The sequence below is a fragment of the Gopherus evgoodei genome, chromosome 4, assembly GCF_007399415.2.
Source record: "Gopherus evgoodei ecotype Sinaloan lineage chromosome 4, rGopEvg1_v1.p, whole genome shotgun sequence".
Classification (NCBI taxonomy): domain Eukaryota; kingdom Metazoa; phylum Chordata; order Testudines; family Testudinidae; genus Gopherus; species Gopherus evgoodei.
Genome location: NC_044325.1, coordinates 75,563,150 through 75,585,583, shown reverse-complemented (window position 1 = coordinate 75,585,583; position 22,434 = coordinate 75,563,150). Strand labels below are relative to the sequence as shown.

Genomic DNA, 22,434 nt, shown 5'->3' with positions numbered 1-22,434 from the left:
ATATTTCCCAGATGCTCCCTTGGAACTGGAGCTCCCAAAGCTGCCTAGTCCAGTTTAAAGAAGATTTTCAGCTGGGTTCTCCAGCTTGCGAAGAGAGAACGAGAGATACAGAGAAAGAGACAGACAGACACAGCATTTAGTCCAGAGCAGTAGGTACATGCAAAGGTCACTCCAGCAGCCTGCTAGCGGAAAAAGACACCTTGCTGAGGTCAGACAAATCCACATCGGGTTTCAAGGATTGCAGTGCATCAGCAAGACACACAGAAGGAATCCCACATTCTTTCAAAGTTAGGAGATTCTGGCACTGGAATGGACAAATTCACACGGCCAAGCAGCCAGGGGCAGCTCTATGTATTTTGCCGCCCCAAGCACGGCAGAAAGGCGGCTTCTGGCGGCGCACCTGCAGGAGTTCTGCCGGTCCCGCGCCTTTGGCATAACCACCGCCGAATTGCTGCCGAAGCCGCAGGACTGGTGGACCTCCCACAGGTGCACCGCTGAAGGCAGCCTGACTGCAACCCTCACAATGACCAGCAGGCCGCCCCCCGCGGCTTGCCGCCCCAGGCATGCGCTTGGTGCCCTGGTGCCTGGAGCCACCCCTGCAAGCGGCGAACTCAAACTTCTCTTGAACGTTGGGAGTTAGCTTTACTCTCTGCAGTAGTATCCTCCACAACTTCAACAGACAACTTCCTGAAACAGAGAGACTGCAACATGCCCCATAATCCTGAAAATCCTCATTCTTACCTCAAGTTGCTCTCATTGCCAAAAGCTGTTCCTCATGTCCAAATCCTCCTTTAGCTTCAGGCTGCTGCTCTCTCTTCTATTGTCTGGGTGTGTATCTACACTACGAAGACTACACCGGCATAACTATATCAGCATGGCTCATAATGCACACGTCGCCTACACTGACAGAAGAAGTTATGTTGGTGTAGAAACACCACCACCTTGAACAAAGTTAACCATGTCAATGGAAGCCCCCCATGCACTGCTGCAGCTGCATCACTACCAGGGGTTTTGTCAGCATAGTTATGTTGGTCATGGTGTAGTTTTTCTCACCCCTGACCAATGTACTTATGCTGATATAACTTTTTGGTGTAGACCAAGCCTGACACAGGAGCGCCTTTCTTTCACTTTGGAGTTATCGGGAATGACCAGGTTACTTGGGGGTGTTTTTTTCACAGCCCTGAATGACATAAGTTATACGGACATAGAGTATGTCTTCACTAGCAACATTATGCAGTACTTTAACATGGCTGCATAGTTGTGGCATCAGCGCTGGGAGAGAATTCTCCCAGAGCTGTTAAAAACCCACACACAAACCCACCCCCCACGAGGGGAGCAGCTACCAGTGCTAAGAGCACAGCTCTCAGCTCTGTAGCACTGTCTACACTGCCACTTTACAGCGCTGAAACGTTCTCACTCCGGGGTGCGAAGAAACACTTCCCTGAGCAATGCAAGTTTCAGCACTGTAAAGTGGCATTGTAGACAAGTCCTTAGTCTCAGTCTCTCCTCTGATCCTTGGGTTGGCTTTCTGGTACTTTTGCCTTTTCCACAGCTTTCCTGAGTTATGGAGACGAGAGCTAATCCATTATTCCAGGGGCAGCCATGTCAGGTGACAGTTTGGGAAATCTGTCTATGTAAAACTTAGGAATTTTGGTTGACTTTTTGAAATTTCTCTTTCATTGAATGCTGCAGTATATATTGATTCAGCCATTTGCTAACACAATTTTTGTTATGTATCTTCCCAACCAGAGCTAGGGAGATGCAACAGCAACAGTTAACAGTCATTAATCTGAATGGTCTTCCATTCAGATGGAAGCTGCCTAGAATAACAGGAGGGCTGGAGTCTGGGTGAAACTAGTCCTCCCCAAACTGTCTGGAGGGGGGGCAGGGTAGGGTTGGAGCAACTGAAAATCCTCAGCTGAAAGGAAAAAAACTGACAAGAGATGTTAAAAGCTGCTGTTAAAAACAGGGGTATGCTCACTGAGCAGGTGAGCCTTTTGACTGTCTAACCCAAACAAGCCAAAGCAGCGGGTCTCAAACTGTGGGTCGAGACCGCAAAGTGGGTCATGACCCAATTTTAATAGGATCGCCAGGACTGGCATTAGACTTGCTAGAGCCCAGGGCCAAAGATGAAGCCCGAGGGCTTTGGCTCCAGGCCTCGAGCTTTGCCCCCACCCTCCACCTCAGTTAATGTAGTAATTTTTATTGTCAGAAGCGGGTCGCAATGCAATGAAGTTGGAGAACCCCTAAGACAGCTTGCTGCAAGAGTCAGGGGAGAGAAGGCTGGACCAGAGTGGGGTCCAGGCAGAGGGACCTGGAGCCCCTGAAGGCAATATCAAAGCCAAAGAATGTAGTGAGTACTGAGGGCGGGAACCATGTACAGGTGTTTATTATTTTTCCACAGACCTCCTGTGCTTGGTCTATAACAGAAGTATGATTGGTTTATAGTTTCACCCTTCAGGGACATGTGACAGCTTTACAGAGCAATTTCTAAACTAGAGTATCCGTGAGGGCGGAGCTCTGGAGTGGATGTGCTTGAGCAACTAGGGTGTCTTGGAGGACCAGGGCAGCTTGACCGTGATGTCTCATTCCCTAAGAGAGGTACCAGACAGTCTGTGCCGGGAAAGTGTTCCCACAAGAGTAAAAGGCTACAGCTAGACCCTGCCCAGACTAAGGGGACCTTAGAAGCACACAGATTCAGTGCGTGGTCCCAAACACAGCTGCCCTGTGGGCATCTGCAAAGTGGAGCTGTCAGAACTGTGCCATCAAGGCTTCAAAGAGCTGCACTATCACTTCCCTACTGTCACAGCAGGGCCACCCAGAGTGGGGGGCAAGTGGGGCAATTTGCCCCAGGCCTCGGGCCCCACAGGAGCCCCCACAAGAATATAGTATTCTATACTATTGCAACTTTTTTGATGGAAGGGGCCCCTGAAACTGCTTTGCCGCAGGCCCCCTGAATCCTCATGGTGCTGTGACACAGGGCCACCCAAATAGCATGGTTTCTACCCCACAACATCTACATTCACCACTTAGTCATGCTGCTTCCCAGATGCCACCCATGACCGGTTTTCCCCTCTATGACTGTGAGAGGGTTTCACTCATACCAAGTAACCCTCCATGCATGCAGCCTCCACTGTTTGTCTCTTTTGCTCGATTAGCTGTTTGCTTCTATCCTGTGCATTTCCCACCCCTACCAATCAGTGTCAGCTAGCATCAAACTTGCCAGTGAATTCATACCAGCCTCTAGACTCATTTCAGCTGGAAGGGATCTCAAGTGAGTTATCTATTCCATCCCTCTGTATTGTGACAGGAGTGATTTCATCCCCAAACTATCTGAGGCGGGTATCTAACCAAACCCTGACTAGCTCCAGGGAAGGCTGTCACTCTCCCTCTTGGCAACTTGCTCCTGCTCCAGCTTGTTCCCCCAATATTTAACCTACATTTCTCCTAATACAGCACAAATCCATGGGCTTGTCCACACTCACTGACTAATGAGAATAATGCTGTAACAGAGCTGCCTGAGAGCAGTAAAAGGATCTCCTCTGACCACCAGGGTGGGCAGCATCTGTCCACTTCCATACAGCCCTTGAATAAGAAGCTTATCCTTGGTGCCGCTCCTCTACAAACTCTCCAGTTTGTTCACGTTGTTTTGTGAACTGAGTGAGGTTCTCCAAACAGAGACGAGTGCTCCAGCCTCATCCTGACAAGTGCCAGGTTGAGCAGAATAATTTGTGGTTGTTTTTACATTGGAAACTCCTATTCATTCCAGAAGGCAAATATTCCACTGAGATGGAGTCACCTTGCCAGACCATCAGGGCAAGGACTGGATCTTTATGTAATGAAAAGTTTTATGCACACAGGCCATATTCAAATAATCCTCCACAACAAACACTGCCTGGTTAGTCCCTTTCTAGACCTGGGCATTCATGGTTTCTTCCTTCATTAGACTTCATACCGTTCTTTAAAATTACTCATGAGTCTTTTCTGCCCATTTTTTCAATATGGAAATTTCACTGCATGTTAATCCACCCTCAGTTTTATATCATCCATGTACGCAAGTAACCTCTACTACATCCTCTAAGTAATAACTATTTCCATTTACTTCTCATTACACTGACTTGTCATTTGAGTTACCATTTGGAAGTTTTATCATTAAGGATTTCTTTGTTGTTCAGACCAAGTCTGTGACTGTGTCACGCTCTGACAAATTCAGAGAGCCTTTACCAGCTGCACCTCCTATTATCAGCAGTTACGTCATAGAGGCTATTGGCTTTGCCTGGCAACCACTTGATTTACTACCCGTGTGTTTTTCACTGAAGTGCACCTTTCTCTCAAACATTCACACAATGGAGATAACAGCCTGGAAGAAAGACGTCAAACACCAAGGTTTTCCTGAAGTTCACCTGGTTCCCTGCACAACTCAGAGTTCTTTTTCTCCTCTACAGGTTACGGAAAAGCTAGAGAGCCTAAGACACACCTAAAGAAAAGCAGGATCAAAGACAAGATTGAAACTGGGATTTCTCATTTGGAGGGATATGAAACTGGTATAAGGAGGGAGCATCTATAGGATTGTAGTCCCTAAAGCAGGGTCAGCAACCTTTCAGAAGTGGTGTGCCAAGTCTTCATTTATTCACTCTAATTTAAGGTTTTCGCGTGCCACTAATACATTAAACATTTTTAGAAGGTCTCTTTCTATAGTCTATAATATATAACTAGACTATTGTTGTATGTAAAGTAAATAAGGTTTTTTAAAGTTTAAGAAGCTTAATTAAAATTAAATTAAAATGCAGAGCCCCCTGCACTGGTGGCCAGGACCCGGGCAGTGTGAGCGCCACAGAAGAAATCAGCTCACGTGCCGCCTTCGGCACCTGTGCTATAGGTTGCCTACCCCTGCCCTAAAAAGTGTGCCTAGGCAGCAGGGTTGAGCCGGCACTGCCACTAGCAATTGGGCTAATTTTTTTTTCTTTTTCTAAATACTCAAACTCTCATGTTCTGCCTACCAAGATTTTACGTTGCGCTCCATTCAGGGAAGTCAGAAGGGTTTTTTGCTATCTCTATGCTGCCTGAAAAGTGCAAAGGGAATCTAACAAGGCATAAAATCTGCTTCGACCTTTAAGTATCTATAGTGGCCCAATGACCTTTTTGAAATAGAGTCTTCAGCCTGAAGGGCAAACATCAAATTTAAATCCCATGTGTTACCATCCACCATAGATTCCTAACTATCAGAATAGACACAGGGAAATGGGACAGACATCTCTGAGAAGCACACACTGCAAAAAGATATTTCAGCTGTTTAGCATCACCAAAATGTGGCTTCTTCCCTCTCAGCCCAACCCCCAGAGCAGAGAATCTTGCCCTGTCTTTTCAGTGCCCAGCCTGCAACGCCAGCAGGAACTGGGAAGCTTTAGTACAATCCAAGCTTTTTCTGCTTGGCTTGCTGAACAAGACTATCCCACAGCTGGAGAAACCAGTTTTCTATTTGCATTTGGGATAGAGCCACCCTGACCCTCCTTACTTCTCAGTATGAATAGAGTGCTTCCTCTCTGGAAAAGCTTCCAGGTCTGCTCACTAGTCTAGTTCATATGCCCAGACACCTCCATTTGGAAGGCAACACAGCACACAGCAGTTAAACAAGACAGCTTCTGTGAGTGTCTCTCTCTCTGAGGCTCTGGGAGCACTGGCACAGCACCCTCTGGTCTACTCAAAGCCAACACCAGGCTTTCACTCAGGCCTGCAGCCTATGGAGCAGGCCCCTCTAGCAAGGACAGAGCAAAGAGCAGACTGAAAATACCAGCGGGCTAAATAAAGATGGAAATGAATCCAGGAGTGCCTGTAATTAATTGTTTTGTAAATGAGAAATGTGGTATGACACATCTCCCAACCTTCCATAAGGCTCACATGCCCTTATCAAAAAGCATGCAGAAAGCCCCACCTCTGAGCTCTACACAGCAAGGGCCACATCCGCATCCACACCAACAGGAAGGGCTCTGCTTTAGAAGAGACAGCACAAAAAAATTGCCAAGCACCATTGTTCAGTCACCTGTAAATGTGGCATACAAGTTTACCAGTACCCACAGCACTCCTGTGAGGAAAGCAAGTACTACCTCCATCTGCAGAGCACAGAGGTGATTTGACTAGGGCAGTCAAACAGATCAGTGGCAGAGGCAGGATTAAATTCAAGACCATTGATATCATTGTGACGGGTTAAGTCACAGAGATCCACTTGGGACTGTCACCTGATGTACTGAAATTACCTCTGAGCCCATTTTCCCTGCCACCTTGGGACTTCCAGAACCCTGCTTTGCTGAGCCAAATATGCTAGCCTACTGCAACACAGACCCAGGGTCTGGGCCACATCCCCAAAGCTGCAGACTTAACTGAAAACAGCTCAGCAGTTACCTGTCTCTAGCACCCAGACACCCAGTTCCCAATGGGATCCAAACCCCAAATAAATCCATTTTACTCTGTATAACTTTATACAGGTAAATTCATAAATTGTCCGCCCTCTATAACACAGATAGCTGTACATTATCTGTTGCTCCCCCAGGTATCAATCACTTGCTCTGGGTTTATTAATAAACAAAAATGAATTTATAAAGTATAAAAAGTAGGATTTAAGTGGTTTCAAGTAATAAACAGATAGAATAAAAAGTCACCAAGCAAAATAAAGCAAGACCACACAAGTCTAAGCCTAATGGATTAAGAAACTGGTTAAGATAATATCTCACCCTCAGAGATGTCCCAATAAGCTTCTTTCACAGACTAGACTCCTTTCTAGTCTGGGCCCAATCCTTTCCCCTGGTACAATCCTTGTTAGTTCCAGCAGACATTTCAGGTGGTGAGCAGGGGTTCTCTCATGACTGGCAGCCCCTTTTGTCCTGCTCCACCCCCTGGGTTGGCCCACAGGAAGGTTTGCAGGTAAATAAACCATTTACAACCAATTGTCTTGGCCAATGGAGCCATCAAGATTCTAAACCTCCATTAAATGGCCCACACTTTGTATAATTACAATAGGGCCTCAGAGTTATACTTTGTATTTCTAGCTTCAGGTACAAGAATGATACATGCATACAAATAGGAGGAATGTATTCAGTAGGTTATAACCTTTGTTATACCTTACAAGAGACCTTTTGCATAAAGCATATTCCAGTCACATCATATTCATACTCATCAACGTATTTCCATAAAACATATAGAGTGCAACATCACAATCATCACTGCCAGCTAGTAACTGGAAACTTATGAACTCCGTCAGCTTGTATGCTGCCCAGTTACCCATCTGGCTGTTCTAATCCTCTAGGCTAAAAAGTTTACTTATAGGGGGTGAAAAGTTAGATAGGTTCCCAGCAAACCAATCTACCAGGAGAGCCTGGGACATCATGAGATCCCACTTATTCCTTCTGTTGCCTACAGAGACAGACCCCTGTTAGCTGGTACCATGATATTCTACTCCAGCATTTCAAAAATGTGGCCACCGTAGCTGCATGCTCCTGGATGCACAGCCTTGGTGTTGATTGCTCAGGCTTCCAGCAACGGTTGGGCAGATGATGAGTTCTCCATCTTTCCAGGGGTGGTGGGGCTCAGGATTTGGGCTTCAGCCCAGTGGTGGCAGGAAAGCAGGCTCAGGTTGCAAGGCTTTGGGTTCCAGCCCTGGGGCTTCAGGCTCTGCCCCACCGCCCATTGCTCCTGACCCCTGCTGCCTCCCCCGATCCCCCATCCAGGGCTTAATTTGTCCCCAGACTTCCCAGAGCTGAGTAAGTCTGCTGTGAAAAGTGATACTTGTATGTTTGTTAATATCGCTTTTCACAGCAGACTTCCCAGCTAGCAATAATAAATTACAATGATTTGGACATGTATATGTGCATACTTATTTGTTTTTCCTAAAGCTAATTGAGTATTTTAGGAAAAAGTGTGAGAGTGGCCACCAGCAAGAGTTGGTGGCCACACTCTGAGGCAACCAAATAATTTGTCCTGAGAACCTCTGTTCTACTCCAAACCTAATTTCTCAGAACTGTAGAAAACAGATCTCAATGCTTTTAGTATCTTGACAAGGAACATTAATAAGGCACTGGCTCAGCAACAGTCTCCTAGTGGGAAGGCTACATTAAAAATGAGAGAATGGTGCCATTGCCAGAGGTACCCACTCAGATATCTACTGTTGGCCTCTGAGGAGCCCCCTCAGGAAGAAATAGGTAGAGTTTGGCATCACCTCTGACTGGGCCTACCCTAAAAGAGAAGGTACCACTATGGCCACGTCCAGACTAGGGTATTAAAATCGATTTTAGATACGCAACTTCAGCTAGCTACGTGAATAACGTAGCTGAAGTCGAATTTCTAAAATCGAGGCACTCACCCGTCCAGAAGGCGCGGCATCGATGTCCGCGGCTCTCCATGTCGATTCCGGAACTCCGTTCGGGTTGATGGAGTTCCGGAATCAATGTAAGCGCGCTCGGGGATCGATACATCGCGTCCAGACTAGACGCGATATATCGATCCCCAAGCAATCGATTTTAACCCGCCGATGCCGCGGGTTAGTCTGGATGTGGGCTATGAAAGATACTGGCCAACTACAAGGGATAACTTAATGAGAGAGCCATGCAAACAGTTTGTAGCTGACCATGGTTATGAAGCAGTGTCAGAGGTAAAAAACAAACAAACACACACCACACACCCTAAAAGGGGCTGGGGGAGGAGAGCAAACTCTTCTCTGGCAGACCATACAGGGCATTCTAAACTAGTCTGGATTGGAGCTCAAACAGGTGTATGCCCTGATCTTTTTTCCTCAGCAGAGGGGATGCCAGCCCATTGGGAGGAATATTTTGGCCCCCCAAACACACTAAAAAAGCAGCTGCTCAGGAACCTAAGCAATTGCTTAGGCTATGTCTACACTACGCAGCTTTCAGAGACACAGCTGTGTCGCTACAGCCAGGCCGCTAAAGGTGTGCAGCATAGCTACTGTTTGTCAGCGCTCCTGCTGACAAAGCGCTGTTCACAGCAGCACTTGCTGTTGGCAAAACTCTTGTCTTCGGGGGGAAAGGTGGATTAACACCTCTGAAAGACAAAACTTTTGTCGTTCAGTTGCCAGAGTAAACACAGTCTAAGTCTGCTTCTGCGTAGCATCAGCTCTGTTTCTCAGGCAGAGCCCCAAACCTTAGGGGAATTAAGGGGTTAAAAAAAATACAGAAGAGCATCACTTAGTGTGAGCATCACAAAAAGTGTTAAAGAGGACCTGCAAACAAAGAGAACATTGGAACTATGCCTTTCTGCTTCTTTCTAACCAATTAAGTGCCCTAGAAAGTTTTTTGCCTCAGAAGTTCCCTGATTTTTTTGTTTTTAAAAGTTTAAACTATCTGCCCTGAAGACACTGTGGTGATTGGAGGACTAGAGAAATAAATGACATCACAAGAGTCAAGAGAGAAAACTGAGCAACAGAAAGGTGGAGGGAAAGGATTTATTTTTTTAGTTGTGGGGAAGAAGAGGGTGGTTCATTAACAACTTCAAGAACTAGTATTTGGAAAAGGACATCTATTAGATATTTAAAACATCCCTACTGCTTCAGTTAAGATGCAAGAACTGAAAATAAACATCCTCTGATATCTCCAAGAAGAACCAGGAAGTCAGATTTGATGTTACTAAGGCTAAAGGAGTTTTTAAATCCTCTCAGGTGTCTCTTACAGGTCACCTTTGGCAGATTACAATGTCCTAGTGGCATCCACTGGATAATACTCTGCCTCCCAGAAGTCTGGAAGGCTCAATCCATTAGTGCAATTCATGCAGAGATGGAACTATTATAGGACAAAAATATGATTAGGAGGCCAGTAACATATACTGCCTCAGCCCACAGCTCTAGGGAGCTTGAAACTATTGTATCAATCAGTGAAACAAAGCTGACTAATCACAGGAATGAACAGACCAAACTTTCTGCAGCATAAGGACCATCTCTTTGTAGGTGCAGTAACTTCAGCTGCACACAAAGACAGGCAGCATTTGGGACATTCCATTAGGACAATAACTGTGCTGCATAAGGGTGGAGAGCAGTTAGACATCTTGCAACAGCTTCCTAATTCAAGCACACCAGCCTCCTTCCTCTCCTCTAAAGAGGCTCCTAAATTCACATTTTTCATAAATACTTCCAGACACACAACTCACTAGACACCCTTCTTATTCCATTTTGTATTCTATTGCTAAGGCCTTTAGACTAAGATTTTGGGAGCAGCCTTTGTCTGTCTGCGCAGTTCCCCCTTTATGGTGCCACGTACACTCACATTCTGTAAGCAGTAATAAATTTGCCTGTTCAGAAAGATCCACTTTTATAAATATTAAAATCCTGCCCTTCTTTCTGGGATTATTCATCACCATTATTGTTTAGGCAGATCCCAGAAATTCTCACCTGCAATGCACCTATAACCCATGCTACCCATTGTCCTCAGTTCCCGATCTATAAAGGATGGAAATGTAGTCAGTCTATTACAACTCTCAGCTGGCGAACCTAGCTCTTTATCTCAAATTGTAGAGATTTTCACTTTTAGCTCTGGAAGACTTATTTAAGCCAAGATGCCAGACACTACTCACCACAAATGGGATAGCTCAAGCAACAAATACTTTGTAATCCCTGAAACAGACAAGCGGGGCAATACCTATTGTTAATTACAGAACATATCAAAGCATCTGGAGCACACCTGATAAGGGTAGCACAACGGAATATTTGATTTAACAGCAAATGAGATTATGATGCCTTACCCAATATCCTCACTTGCTTCACGATAACTGGGCCATGCAATTTTGCAACCCTCTCCCAGGAAGACAGTATCATATGGTATGACAACCTTGAGTAAGGAAGTAGAATCTGGAGCCAGTGTCCACCCAGACCCAGTACACAGGATTTTAGTGGGCTCTTGCACAAGCCACAAGGCTCTGAATCTTCACTAGGAACACCAGACATATTTCCCAGTGAGGGGATTCCATTCACTTAGAACAATTTTTTCACACTCTTATGGCTTGGATACATAAAATCCTAATGGCCACTCACCAGCCAACAACCTGCCCCAGAGTTCTCTATTGTGTTGACAGAGTCCACAAGCCTGTGTGGTCCATCCCATCTTAAATCCTGTCAAAACATTCACTTGCATAACAGAGTCCCAAGTGGGAAATAGATGTCAGCACTATGCCTGGCTGCCATAGAGTTGTTAGGACTCTTTTCATTGCACAGGAAAGTAAGGAAACAATCTTCACAAAAACAAATGCAGACAAGCCACGGACAAGAGCAAGCTCTTAGGTAAAAGTCTCAGCAGGCACAGAGTGGGGAGAACAGCAGGCCACTCAGTCTCACATTTATCCTTTTCCTCAAACTTTAGCTTGGAAGAAGGCAAGAGGATGCTTCAAGGAACACAATCTCTTCTGCTGAAGTAGATATTAGGAATATAGGAGTTGCCAAAACAAAACAGACTGTTGGTTCATCTTCTAGGTGACAGTTTGTCAGTGAGAATGTCTGATGCTTCATAGTCAGGTAATCCTTCGACACAAGGTGTACCTAGTTGTGCAATGCACTAGAGGAAATTCCATTTTGACCCCACCTAGAGATCAGCCCATACCCAGAGACAGAAGAATCCAGTGCTCTAGTCATTTTACTTTCTGCAGAGCAGGTTAAAATGCTATTCCTATTACAAACAGAAAACTATCTGAGTTCTTGTAAGACAACTAGTTCTCAGCTACATTTAAATTCCAGAGTGGGTTGGAAGAATTTTATGGTTTTGTATGCAAATTATAATAGTATCTTCATTAGACTAGCAGTGGAATAGTTCCTAGTGAGCTTCATTGAGCGTCTAGTTCAGCTTCTGTTCTGGAAGGCAGAAAAACTCTGCTTGGGGTAGAGATTTATTTTTATTCTGGGGGGCACGGGGAGAAAAGGAGGCTCAGGAGCTCATGGGGAACTTCAGAGAACAAGTACAGAAGTTCACCTCCCCCAACAAAAAAAGGTCTCAGAGCTTGGGAAGTGCAACAGGCAAAAAATACATAGTTGGCACAGAAAGTGGACAAACTGGTTAAAGTATTTGGGCCAGGATCGCTGCACTTGTTGCTGTTTCTGCTGAGGAGTCTGACTCCTTCTGCCATGGGTAATGACAAACCCATAGATGGTCTGTGCTCTCAAGGCACACACAAAACCTGGTGGTGAGCACCCAGTACACCCACATCCCATATTTGTTAATGCGCTAAAGAGGAAATGATAGTCCCAGGGGTTTTATGCAGTTACCAGATGGTAAAAACAGGTAGGTTAAAAAGAACTGCTCCTCTTACTCCCCCAAAATAAATATTTCTCAGCCTTCCCACCACCACAGATCCACCACTCAGCCCTAGAAAGGACAAATGCAAGATCAGTGGCCACAGTTAAGCAAGGACTGGAGTGGTGAAAGTTTCTGCAGCACATAATTCTAACTTGTCTCCCTGAGTTCTGGGAGTCAGGAATTTACAATATGAGGAGGATGTCCCCAGCTAATGGGAGGGGAATGCCTAAGGAGGGGCAGAAAACCAAAGGGTCCAGCTGGACCTGAGGAATGGGTAGCACACTGATGAGGCCTATTTGTTTTGGGAATGGGTATAGGACGCAGCCCCTATTTCCACAGTCTAGTGGGAGTTGGGCTAAGGACTGGATGGGATCTAGGTGGTCTGCTGTTGTTTCAATACATTTACCTTAGGAGACTAGCGGCAGCTAGTTGGATACGATAAAGGTATCAGGACCATGGTAGTACCACCCCACTGTCCAGTTGGCAGCAGGCAGGCGGATGCCTATCCCTTTAACAGAGGCTCTGCCAGACTCCAGGGCCTGCAGCTCCGGTTTCAGTGTGGGAAGCGACTCCGCATGGAGTCTTCACAAAAGGGCCCTGTCCCTTTCTCCCCCGCCCCTTCCCTGACTGTAAAGGAGAGAAGCCTGCTCCAAACAGAAAGGGGGGGGGGGGAGTTCCCACAGAGAACCCACCCTAGGAGTCTCCGGGGGAGGAGAGACGGGGAGCAGGGAACTGCGTAGAAGCACAGGCACTAAGGGAGGCTCTGGGGAACCTTGTTCAGATGCGGACATGCTAGTTCTGAGCCCGGGAGCTGAGGTGGGGGTGGTGTCCGAGACCTCCACCCAGGGGAGAGGCAGAGGGGTGGGTTGCCTCAGCAGCTGGACTGTAAGGGCAGATCAGCCTGAGGTCTCCAATTAACCTCTTGGCAAATGCTTCCATTATACCTAGAGTAACCAGATGTCCCGATTGTATAGGGAGAGTCCCTATATTCCAGGCTTTGTCTTATATAGGCGCCTATTTCCCCCACGTCACCCAGTACTGATTTTTCCACTTACTGTTGGGTCACCCTCATTATACCCCTTGGGGCCGGACACTAAAAGGACACCGCTCCCGCAGAGGGGATGGCGGGGTTCCACTGCCCAGAGCACAGCAATAACCAGAGAGCCTGCGGCGCACATACCAGCGGCCGATAGCCCAGCCTAGCGGAGGAGAGCGAAGTCCCTGCCAAGGGGGGGTTTCAGCGCAGATCCGGACTGCGGCGCCTTCTGTCCCCTACCGACAGCAGGAGGCCGGGAAGGGGGGTGGCCTCCTTCCCCCCATGCCACTAGGAAACTTCTACCTTTAAGACGCCAGCCCACTTGCCATTAAGTGCAGCTCCCCCGCGCACTGCCTCCCTCCCAGGCGGGGCCGGACCACCCCTCCCTACCTCCACTCCGACCATGGCCGAACAGGCCGGGCTAAGCCGCCAGCGCCCTGGGAGCTCTGGTACTTACCGGGGAACAGGTCCGGAAAGAGCCCGGGGGAGCGCCCTGTTTGGGGGTGCGGAGTGGAGAAACCCCATAGGGGAGAAAAGTCGAAGGGGCCTCTGCTCTGCCCTTCGCCAGGGCAAGGGAACGAACCGATAGGAGCCCCGCTCCGGCAGCGCGGGGAGCGTTAAGCCACCCCCGTTTCAGTGCAGTCCGGAGGTAGATTTCTTTGCATCTTACCTCTCTAGTTGCTACCCTAGGGACTTCGGCTCCTAGCCCTGCTGCAAGGGAGTCCCGCTCGGCAGCGTCCCAGAGCGTTCCCGAGGCAGGCTGCCCTGCCTGCGGTGGGGCGAGTTGCAGATTGGATTGTCTCACAGCTCTAACTTTGCCCCTCGCCTTCCAGCTCTAGCAGCTCCCCACCCTTATTTCAGGCTGCAGGACACAAGGTCCCCCGCCCCGCCTCCTAGCTCGAGGAGCTCCCAGCTGGGCGGACCCAGGCAGCCCCGGGGATTCCAAAGGAGTCTCGCTGGTGGCGGCTGGAGGGTACATGCGAAGGCCTGGGACAGCGGGAAGGGAGTGCGGGCTGGAGCAGCGCTAGGCGGGGAGGCAGCAGAACTCTCACCACGTTCCCATCCTCCTAGTTCCTGGAGCTCTTGATGCAATTAGTCGGCTGTCACTGCGGGATGAGCCAGGCCGCTGCCCGACAGCAGGTGGGGCTGTGCTGTCCACACTGAGGATAAGAGCAAAACCACGTGCATGGAGTGGGCAAGAGCAGCAGGGAGTGGTGCTATTCCTAAGGGAGGCCCAGGAGCCGCTGGCATCGGAGCGTGGTTAGTCATAGTTCTTAACGTTTAAACAGGGTTTAGATTGCTTCCCCCCCCCCCACTTCTATTCTTTAAGAGCAAGAGGTGACATTGCAAACAACCTCTTGTTTAGCTACAACAGTGTCCCAAGACTCAGCTGGCCCAGGGACCTGGAGCTCTGCTGTGAAGGGGGCTCACTTACTGGAGTCTCAGCTGGGACCTGACAGGACAGTTCAGTGAGAAGCTAAAATTTGCCTGAGTCTCGGCTAGGCACTGCTCTGAAGAAACTCACATTACTGGAATCTCAGCTGGCTACTGGTAAGGCGCCACTGGGAGAAGATCACATCTCTGGGGCTGACCATCAGTAGGGAGGAATCTGGAATATGACTTTCTGCTCTACTCAACACTTTTTCACCTCTTTCAGCCAGGGTCGCTAACCCTCCAGGATTGTCGTGAAGTCTCCAGGAATTAAAAAAGTAATCTTTCATTAAAGATTATGTCATGTGATTAAACCTCCAGGAATGTGTCCTGCCAAAACTGGCAACCCTATTTTCAGCCAATTAGCTGATCTGCAGGAGCAATGAATCTATCTGGCTGGCTGAAGGGAGACCAAGGGCAGGTCTGGGAAATTCCTATGTTGTTGTTATTTCCCCTTCTTCAAAAAAGCGGATAAGCCGTTCCCTTTCCTCTTGCCATAGTTTAGCGCTCTCTCTCCCTAGTGCTGGGACAGAGGAGTTACGCCATCGCCTTCTTTGGCTGCTGTTTGTCCGCCTCCCCGCTCTACCTAACTGATTAGCCGTCAGCAACGTTCTCTCTCCTTTATCTGAAAATGCCATCAGCTCTTTCTGAACAATTCAGATCCTTAGTGCTTTTATGTCCCTAAACTGGAGATAATCTTGTGCCGCCTTGGCCCTCCACGCTCTAAGTACCAAAGTTTCGGTACCGCAAAGCAATTGGGTGAGGTTTTAGGGCAGGCAGTGCCGGTGCTAGCCCACTGGGGGATTCAAGCAGGAATATCTCCCCCTCATCTGAACACATACTAAAATAGGAGGCCTCCCGGAGCTGCCTGGGGACCTAAGCAATTGCTAGTGCTGGCTCTGAAGGCAGGTTTTACATTTTGGGAGTCGATGAGCCTTGCTGCCCCATCTCCTATAATTTGTTTCTCATTAAATTAGTTGGGACTCAAACAGCAGGACCAACTATGGGTTCCCAATGGCATTAATTCAATAAAAGACTGAGGACCTTAAGGCTGGAAGGAAAGGGCAGCTCAGCCCAGGAACCTTAAGAATCCCTGTAATTTGGTGCTGATTGTTTGACACGTGGTCTGATGTCTGTAGATACTTGGAACTGATTGATTGATTAACAACAGTTGTGTCGGATTTTCTGGGCGCTAGAGGTAACTCCTGCATCATGGGGCCCTTCTGAGATGCAGACTCTAGAAAAGATAATCAGATAGCTTTTGGTTTCCTTAACTCTGATGTTTATATTTACCTTGAATGGTCATGCTGAAAGGGTCCCATGCATGACATGGGACCTGTGGTTTCTGATCTGTCCTAAGGCACATTCTTTCCCAAAGAGTGTTTAAAAATCCTTACCCAACCTTAAGTTAGCTCCAGGGAAATAATAGGTAGCAAATTATTTCCCTTTTCATATTTTCATTAAAAAAAGAGGGTTGATCAACTTTCTTCAGCATAGTGTGATGCTCATTCATGGCTCCATTAAATTTCAACATTTTAGTCAAATTACCTACTCTAGTAACTCTACATGTGTTTCCAAAGTATGAAAAGGGCAGAAACCTTGGGTAATTGTCAGAGGTGGGTACAATGTATCCCGTGTCTGTGCAGTACATAGTGTGTTTGGGGTGTGATCTCAGTACACCCAGCATTTGTCCAGGATGGGATTTAATTTTTTGTTTAGGGTTTGATCCCCTGTGTTCATTTGTCAACACTGTCCATTTCTGATTTGGTGGCATGATGCTAAGTAGCTACCTTTATCTCTGCTGTCTTTTTCCTTTCCTCTGGGCAGGAGTGGCTCAATGGGGGCAGAATATCCAGATATAGGAGGTCAGAGAATATGATGTTATCTCTGACATTTTGTTTCCCTGGGGTAGGAGCTGTTTGTTAGGTTTGGGTCTTAGAACAGATAGGTATCTCTACTGTCTCTTTTTCCCCCCTAGAGTTAAACACAGCTTTTCCTCATTATTTTTAGTGGAATACATACTTGCTTCCATATACTGGCCTAAACTGAGTTGCTATGATGTTACTGTGGGGCTGGCTACACTTGCAGATGTACAGTGCTGTGAGTTAAACCCATCTTTGGAGAGCGAAGTAGGGAAAATGCTGCAGTCTATCCACATTGGTGACACTTGCAGTGGCATTGGGAGTGGTGCATTATGGGCAGTTATCCCACAGAGCACCTCTTCCCATTCTGGCACTATGGCTTGTGGGAAGGGGTCGGGGGGGGGGCATTCTGGGTCCTGTCGCAACGCCCTGTGATGCATCAGTTTGCATCCCAGCATTCCCTGTATTTCCATCCACATTTGGTGCCATCTTTCAACATTTTTTGTACTGCAAGCTCTGTCTTCCCTTTCGGTCTGTGGAAATAGAGCCTGAACTGCTGAGGATTATGCTGTCAAGTCTCGCCAGCACATCACATTTACCAGTCAAGTTAATGCCAGTTGAGGGCTCCGACGATGATTGTGACTCGAGTAATGCATATGACACAAGTTTCCTTGTGACATTCACGGTCATGCTCAGCACCATGGGACTCCGCTTTTGGGCTTGGGAAGCAAGCACTGAGTGGTGGGATCACATCGTCATGCAAGTCTGGGATGACGAGCAGTGGTTGCAGAACTTTTGAATGAGGAAAGCCACTTCCATAGGACTGTGTGAGGAGCTCGCCCCCAACCTGCGGCACAAGGACACAAGATTGAGAGCTACCCTGACGGTGGAGAAGGGGGTGGCTATTGCAGTCAGGAAGCTGGCAACTCGAGACAGCTACCGATCAGTCACTAACCAGTTTGGAGCGGGAAAGTCGACCATTGGAATCATGTTGATGCAAGTTTGCAGGGCCATTAATTGCATCCTGATAAGAAGAACCGTGACTCTGGGTAACATGCAGGACATTGTGGATGGCTTTGCACAAATGGGTTTCCCTAACTGTTGAGGGCTGATAAATAGCATCCATGTTCCAATTCAGGAACCATCCCACCTAGTGTCCAAGTACGTTAATCAGAAGGGGAGGTTCTCCAAGCGCTTGTGGATCACTGTGGGTATTTCATTGACATTAATGTAGGCTGGCCCAGAAAGGTGCATGATGCAGGCATCTTTTGGAACACTGGCCTGTTCAGGAAGCTGCAAGCTGGGACTTTTTTCCCAGACCAGAAGATCACCGTAGGGGAAGTCGAAATGCCCATTGTGATCCTTGAAGACCCCGTCTACACTTTAATGCCATGGCTCATGAAAACCTACACAGGGAGCCTTGACAGCTGCAAGGAGTGGTTCAACAACAGGCTGAGCCAGTGCAGAATGACTGTGGAGCGTGCTTTTGGCTGTTTAAAGGGCCGCTGGCGCTCTCTGTATGGGAAGCTGGACCTGGCCGATGACAGCATCCCTGCAGTTATATCTGCATGCTGTACCCTTCATAACATTTGTGAAGGGAAGGGTGAATGATTCACTCAGGCATGGAACTTGGAGGCTCAACATCTGGAGGCAGAATTTGAACAACCAGAGAGCAGGACTATTAGAGGGGCCCAGCGTGAGGCTGAAAGGATTAGGGATGCCTTGAAGGAGCAATTTGAGGCTGAAAGCCACCAGTAATGTCTGGTGCCCTGCACAGGACTGAAATGCAGTGGTTCCAATGTTAGTAGGAATCTGCGTTTGCTACACTGACCTGCAGTGCCTGTTTTTTTCCTGGGCTAAGGTATCTTTTACTTTATGCAACAATAAAGAATGTTTTCAAAGCCAAAAAATCAATTTATTGAAAAGAAAATTCATGTATTGAAAAGAAACACAACTGCTTGGGAAACAGAAAGGGCAAAGGGGTAGGGTGGGGAACGGTACAATCAGAGATTTGTGTATGTCCTGTCTGGAGTGCTGTGTAATGACTGCTGCACTTCAGGATGGCTATACTGCATGGTGATGGGGGTTGAATGCAGTGGATAAGGGTAATAGTTTTCAGGTCTGGATGGTGAAGCTACAGGTGTTGGAGGCAGCTGGTGGCAGTAAGAACCCAGATGTTGAGGAAAGTGGGTTGGAGGTGAAATGGGGGCAAAAGGGAAAGAGTTTTGGGACAAGGGCTGCGGGGCGGTGGGGGTGGTGGTGGTAGTGCTCTGCCTGCATGGTTACAAGTGCCTGGATAGAATCTGCTTGGCACTCCATTATGCTTATCAGCCAATCCGTGCTTTTCTGCTGGAGGACCGCGCTTTTGTGCCAGAGCTCCTCGTTCTGCTGTCTGATCCTTCTTTCACTCTCCCACCACTCCTGCTCTTTTGGATTTTCATTACTTGAATGCTGCATTACTTCATGCAACATGTCTTCCTTGCGTCTACATGGCCTCTTTCTGATCCTTTGGAGTCTTTTGGCAGGTGATAACACAGACAGCTGAGATCTCAAGGTTGCATCTGTAAAGGCAAAATGCAACACTTCACAGAGGCAGCATTGTTCACACCAGACACAGCAATGATTCCTCTGTACTTAAGGGCAAACACAATCTACACAATAGCATAATTTGCCCATCTCAAAGCAAGCGCACACAAACCCACAAGTGCCCAAAAATGGTGAGTAAGGACAGGGTCAAGCATGATTGATTGTTTCACGGCTGTACTGTCCTCTGGGTTTCTGTGCCATGGGGAGAGCCAACAGTGGCAGAGGGCCCCTATACCAAACACTGTCCCCACAAGAGTTTGTCTTGGAAGATATCTCACTACTGAGGGTGACCTGGGAAGCAAGGGAGGGTCTTCTACTGTAATGCGGCTTCCGCCCTGGCCCATATGCAGCTTGCCTGTGTGCAACAATGGTCCCTCCACCCCTCACGGCACAGTGGCATGGACAAGTTAGCCTTACTGGGACAAGGACACAGTGGCTCCCCTGAGAAACCTGCACAAGTGCATTGCCCAAGTTCTGGATGAGACCACTGAGGTCAATTACTGCGAAGTGAGAGCGCACATCAATGCCCTATATAGGCATGCATTGAGCCCTAATCCTCCTCGCACCAAGAGCCCCCACCAAATAACTTCCTTCCCAAAATAAAAGCCACTTACAGGGAACCTCCTCTGATGTTTGTCCTTCCCTAAGCACCAGCTGCCGCGACTGGCTACCTTCCTCCTGGCTTGAGAACAGCTCCTGGCTGCATGCATCTAGGGATTCTGGGTTGCCTTCCTCCTCCTCAGCACACTCGCTCCTGCTTTGTTTCTCCTCCTCCTCCTGCCTTTTTTAACTGGGCTCTGAAGTGTCCATAGTGGTACTCGGAGTGGAGGTGGGGTCGCCCCCAAGTAGCACATCCAGCTCTTTGTAGAAACAGCAGGTCGCGGGGGAAGCACCAGAGTGGTTGTTTGCCTTGCAGGCTTTGTGGTAGGCATTCCGCAGCTCCTTCAATTTAACCCTGTGCTGCAGAGTGTGCCGGTCATGGCCCCTTTCCATTATGTCTGTTGATATCTGCCCAAAGATATCATAATTCCTACATCTGGAGCGCAGCTGGGACTGGACAGCTTTCTCCCCCCAAACACTGATAAGATCCAGCACCTCACCATTGCTCCATACTGGGGATCATCTGGCGTGTGGAGGCATGATCACCTGGAAAGATTCGCTGAGAGCACTCCACGCCTGGCTGAGCAAACAGGAAGGGGATTTTCAAAATTCCCAGAGAATTTAAAGGGCAGATCTGATGGTTGGTCACCTGAGGGCAGGGCAGTAGAGTTCAAAGTGATGACTAGAGTGGCTAGAACAGGCATTGTGGGACACTTCTGGAGGTTAATCAGAGCACATTAACAGGACAGGTCGTCCACACTGGCACCATGGCACTCTAGTGGGGGCACAGCAGTTATTCCACTTGCTGAGGTGGAGTACCAGCAATGCTGTAGCCGCAGAGTCAGAGCGCTATATGTGCCTTGCCAGTGTGGATGGGGAGTGAGCTAGGGCACCCGGGCCTCCTTTATTGCACTGTAAGTCGCAAGTGTAGCTAAGTCTTGTGATGTTATTGTCTCTTAAAATGGTATAAGAAAGTAGTCAGACAAAAGCAGGAACTTTGGATTTCTTATAGCAGAGATCCAGGCATTGGGCAGTAAAAGGCTTATTTGTACTACATATACCATCAAGCTTACCACACCACTAAGTCAGAAGCCACAGTTAGAAGTATGTTTTCTCCCTGATCTTGTTGCAACATAGCAGAAAAGACCGTAAGCATGTTAAGATTATAGCTCAATTACAAACGATGAAAAAATAAGGATAAGATTCCATCCACACTACAATTATAACTGGATCCCCAGACTTGGTTGCCTTTGTACTGTCAGTGGGTCGTGAGAGGAATACAAACAACAAAAATATTATATTCAAGTGAGTCCTGTGTCCGGGCTTGCCAATGCACCCTGTTTTCTCCATTCCTGTCTTTTAGATTGTAAGAACTCCGAGGCAGGGACTGTTCTATTTTGTGCCTTATACAGTATTTAGCACTGTTGGCCTTTAACAAGTAAAAATAATTGCAAAGGAATCTGGTGAGTCTCTGGAGTGAAAGTAAGCACAGTGTTAGTGTTTGATAAGAAATAATTATTAATTACTTCCATTCTAGCTAAGTGAAAGGTCCATAGGTTGCTATGTGTAATCTCTTCTGGGCAGTGAAGTTAAAACATCAGTGTTTGCATCTTTGCTGGAGACAATTTTCTGCAAGTCTGAGGTAATAGGACTACAGTTTTAAAAACTTTTATTAAAACTAATGTTTAAAATCAAGTTTATACAAGTTAAGAAGGAAGGAACTATACATCTAGCGTCATAAGCACCAACTTCCCCTCTGCCCGGTGGGTGCTCGACCCCCCTGCCCTTCCTGCCCCATTCCACCCCTTCCCCAAAGTCCACACCCCTGCCCCACTCCTCCCCTGAGCACATCGCATTCCCATTCCTCCCCCTCCCTCATGGAAAGTCCTAAGCACTGCCAAACAGCTGTTAGGCGGCCGGGGGCAGGAAGTGCTGGGAGGGATGGGGAGGAGTGGGGATGTGACATGCTGGGGAGAGAAGGCGGCTAGGAGGAGGGGGCTTGGCCGCCTGCTTATTATTCCCTGAGGGTGCTTCAGCCCCGGACCACCCCTGGAGTCGGCGCCTATGTCTGGGGTCAGGCTTGAATTATGAGAGATTACAAATATCGGTTACAAGATTCACAAGATACATACATAGTACATAACCAGCATAGACCCAGATTGGGGTGTGGGCGTTTTTAAAGCGTCAGTGAATAAGTGATCTCGGATATGCCACCCATAGAATGCATTTAGAGTCCAAGTCAGTATTGGTGTAGCGAATAGGTTACTACAGGGCCACTGAAGTCAACAGGAGTCTTTCCATCCACTTCAGTTGGGTTTGAATCAGGCCCTGTTTTTCAGTGGAAAAGGTTAGACAGATACACTTTTAAAATTCTTTGGAAAGCAGCAGAGATTAAGATTTAAGTAATATAATATATATTTTTCTGCTGGCTGTTAATGAGATATTTGAATCTCATGGATCCCTCTCTCTTCTTTAGTGATCTCTCTGAATCTATCCTGTTGACTACACTCTTCTTGCCTGCCATGAGCAGGAGGATAATTTTCCTGTAGTTTCCTAGAGGTCTAATAGTGGACACTTTCAAGACATCAATGTGTGTTCAGTGGACAGATGGCTTGCAGAGGCAGGTGCTAGTTTGAAT

The 22,434-nt window shown here is 47.5% G+C and overlaps 1 protein-coding gene across 8 annotated transcripts in view; it reads right to left on the bottom strand.

Annotated features, from left to right (window-relative positions):
* The window catches only part of PACSIN3 (protein kinase C and casein kinase substrate in neurons 3), a 31,321-nt gene extending 16,865 nt beyond the window's left edge, over positions 1-14,456 (bottom strand). For 5 of the 8 annotated variants that reach the window (XM_030559885.1, XM_030559891.1, XM_030559888.1 and 2 more), the window contains exon 1: positions 13,988-14,341. The gene's annotated coding sequence lies outside the window, so the exon portion shown is untranslated. Of the gene's footprint in view, positions 1-13,461; positions 13,482-13,774; positions 13,939-13,987; positions 14,342-14,369 lie in introns of those variants that run through there. The other 3 variants (XM_030559886.1, XM_030559887.1, XM_030559889.1) reach the window with 3 other exon arrangements.
* Between the last annotated feature and the right edge of the window lie 7,978 nt (positions 14,457-22,434).